Source organism: Silene latifolia, chromosome 1, assembly GCF_048544455.1.
Source record: "Silene latifolia isolate original U9 population chromosome 1, ASM4854445v1, whole genome shotgun sequence".
Classification (NCBI taxonomy): domain Eukaryota; kingdom Viridiplantae; phylum Streptophyta; class Magnoliopsida; order Caryophyllales; family Caryophyllaceae; genus Silene; species Silene latifolia.
This window is the reverse complement of record NC_133526.1, coordinates 115,752,868-115,756,587: the sequence shown is the minus strand read 5'-3', so window position 1 is coordinate 115,756,587 and position 3,720 is coordinate 115,752,868. Positions and strand designations below refer to the sequence as shown.

General features: G+C 41.0%; 1 non-coding gene across 1 annotated transcript; it reads right to left on the bottom strand.

Annotated features, from left to right (window-relative positions):
* Window positions 1-1,674: 1,674 nt before the first annotated feature.
* Window positions 1,675-1,780, bottom strand: LOC141620193 (small nucleolar RNA R71). The gene has a single exon (XR_012531906.1). It is a non-coding gene; the product is annotated as a small nucleolar RNA R71 (small nucleolar RNA).
* Window positions 1,781-3,720: the final 1,940 nt, after the last annotated feature.

Sequence of the window (3,720 nt, the reverse complement as noted above, 5' to 3'; positions counted from 1 at the left end):
TGCGCGGGTTTAATTAAGCCCGTGATAGTTTATTTTGTTAAGTATTACGCTTCCCAATATAAGGAAGTCGTAATTAGGTCATTAGGATATTTTTCACACACTTTACTACCTCTTAAACTTCTGAATCTCTTAATTACTCTTACTGCTGAATCTCTCAACCCTTTGCTTTGCTTTGCGGATTGATCTTTACGCCAGATTCTTTAGATTGTAATCATTCTTTCCTTTTTAATCTTAATACTTTGTTTGCATTAATCTTTTGTTCTTTCATTATTACTCTTGCCCTAGTCTTGTTTATGCTTAATTGTTAACGTTTCATTATGCCATTAATTAGCATGCTTGTTGTTATTATTGTTGACACCTCTAAGAACATGAGTAGCTAATTCTCTTTATGTTAGGATTAGGGAATCCATGGTAGGATTGTGACGATGTAGCAAATAGGCTAAATAATTTATATGTGAGAATCTGTCCCTATAGCAATATAACTGTAACACCAATTTAGTTGAGTGCATGCTTCTAAATTACATTAATTTGGTTAACTTTACTCCTGGATCGGAGGATTGGAATAAATAGACCTGCTATGAAGAGTAGACTACCCTAATGAGGACGGAAGTTAAGTTAGTGGAAATCTAGGATAGAAATGGACCGGAAGGACCTTTCCCTTATCCTTCTCACAGTAGATTGTCTAGGCTATTTGCAACTGAGTCGATTGACTACCATGGTGAACCGAAATCCTGGCATACATTCTCTTATTTGATCACTCTTATCGTATTTTCTCACTTTTATTGCTCTTGCTTTATTTCTCTTTCCTTTAATCTTTGAGTAGTTTAGAAATAAAATTAAAAACCCCCATTTTGTGACTTAAATAGACGGACTTTTAGACAGATATCTTGCCTCCCTGTGGAGAATCGACCCTAGTTATCACTAGCTTCCGTTAGTATACTTAGGTTTATTTTTGGTACACAAACGACAGTATCAAATTTTGGCGCCGTTGCCGGGGAGGCAATAGCCCCATCTGCCTTTTTTGTTTCGTTTATTTTTATCCGTCTCAGGGAATTTTTAGTCCTTGAGACAGTTCTCACTTATTCCTTTCAGTGTTGTGTATGCCCAGGCCAAACAGGTCGGAATTAGTCCCAGCTGATCCTGAGCCAGAGAGATCTTTTCGGCATAGACTCCGTCTGCAAAGAAAGATTCGAAAGGAAGACTTGAGTACTTTCGAACCCGAGCTACAACACTTTCTTTTTGCAGAAGACTCGTCTTGTGAAGAAGACAATTCTACTTCTGCTATCAAGCCAATAAAGATGCCTAACATTGTGAGTCACTCAGAGCCCACAGCTGCCTCGATTCCTAAGGGTTTCAAGCTCGCAACTGAGGACGGTAACACTTTCGATATCCGTCCGTCTTATATAAATTTGGTAGAAAGGAACCTATTTCGAGGTGTGGCGGGTGAAGATCCGCAAAAACATATGGAGGTCTTTACTGACTATTGCTCTACCATTCCCGCCACGAAGGGAGTGACCCAAGACAAGATAAAGGAAGTCCTATTTCCTTTTTCATTAACTGACGGAGACAGGGAGTGGCTCACTGATCTAGATCGCACTGCAGCCGGTATTACCAACCGGGAAACTCTTGCTCTCGCCTTTTATAAAAGGTACTTTCCTCCACAACATACTAATCAGCTTAGAGGAAAGATTACAAGTTTCAAGCAAGCACCTGATGAAAATTTCTATGAGGCTTGGTGTCGGTTCAAGAAGTTGGTGAGGTCCCTTCCTCACCATAGATTTGATCAGTGGTTTTTGTGCAACCAATTCTATAATGGGTTGTATGATGACCATCGTGCTATACTTGATGCCTCATCTAATGGGAGATTCCAAAAGAATATTGATGATGATAAGGGATGGGGCATTATTGAGGATATGGCGACCCATTGTGCTTAGTATAGGAACCCGAGGGACGGTATTCGGACAGTGCACTCGGTCGACAATGCAGTTGTGGCTCAGCTGGAAGCCATGAATGCTCGTTTTTATAGATTGGAATTGCAAGCTACTGGTGATCAACAGACGGTTCATCTATTGACTAGACAGGAAACTGTCACTTGTGAGAGATGTGGGAGCAATGACGGTCACACTGCTGTTGTCTGTCTGACAAAAAAGGAACAAGTCCTTGCCTTTCAGCAATATAGGCAAGGAGGAGGTTCCTATTACAATAACCAAGGGGAAGTCCATCCCAATTTGAGGTGGACCAGTCAGAATGTTCTTAATCCTACTCCACCACCCCAGCAGCAACAACCCTATGTTCCTCCTCAAAAAGCTCAACAAGGCTTTGTAAAGCCTCCATCTTTTCCACCGCCGCATCAAGGAGCTTCCTCAAGTGGAGTTAGTGAATTGGGTGAGTTAAAGTCGATGATTCAATCATTGACTAAGCAGCTGCAAATGAGTGACCAACAAAAAGAAGCATCCATTAAGTCACTTGAAACTCAAGTTGCTCAGTTGACCGCGAGCCAATCAACGAGAAAACCGGGTCATTTACCGTCTCAATCCGAGAAGAATCCAAATGAGACGATAAATTTAATTAACCTGCGAAGTGGTCGTTCTTATGAAGGACCAAAATTGTCAGTTGTTGAGGACATATCAGACCCGTGGAGTGTTATTATTGATGGTGAACAGTCGTCTGATGCTGAAAACATGCCTAGCACGAAGAAAATACTCGATCGACTAATTTCTGGTGGTCGATCGAGTAGAAATGCTGCTTGTGACACCCCTCGATAGGGCATCAAATTTAAAGCGGAAATTACGAGATTTTTAAAACCTTTAAAAGTTTAAAGTGCGAAATCCACCATAAGTGATCAAACAAAATGAAAAGAAAGATAATTAAGTTTTACAATTTAAAACAAGTGCGTTGGGGAAAAGATATCCCACGAATAAACACAAGTCTAACGATAGGTGAGTCTAAGCAACTATAACTAAGGTCCAAGGGTCAACGTTCTCGCTAGCTCACACGTCTTCCCCATAATCTGCATCTCAAACCTGTCATTCATGTAAACATGAACGCCACAGTCAGTGGGGAGTAACTCAGGGTTCTCCCAGCCACAATATGTCAAAATACACGTAAGCAAGAACTTATTGAAACATATTGATCATACATCATGCTTGAATAATAATGAACAAGGGGATATAAACGATAATCGTAATGAGATAAGCATATTGCATACATAATAAGATAGGCAATTGAAATCATATGAAGAAGGTAAGTGACGGATCAATTGAATAGAAAATGCATGGACGGAAACCAATAGCCATTACTTAAAAACCTCTTAACAAACATAGCACGGGACGTGGCTACTAATGTCACATTCATACTTATGGCTTGCATCTCACCATAAAAACGGATGGGAACATCAATCCCGGCGATCATATCGCAACTAGGGGCTTGCATCTCACCACTAGTATCCGATAGGACAAAGACTCTCACAAACAATCATAGAAGACGTGCACTCTCATGCATAAGAACACACCAAGGACCGTAACAAGCAAATACATTTACAAAGGATTGACTCAAAACAAGACAAACCCCTAGACTCCAACCTCCTGGTAGGACGACGCTCATATACGGTCCTAGTCTAAATCGCCGACTCTCGGGATGGACGACACCCGATTCGACATACAATCCCAAATCGTATCCAAGACTCGATCCATGACACCTAGCCGTGCCCCAAGGTCGAGT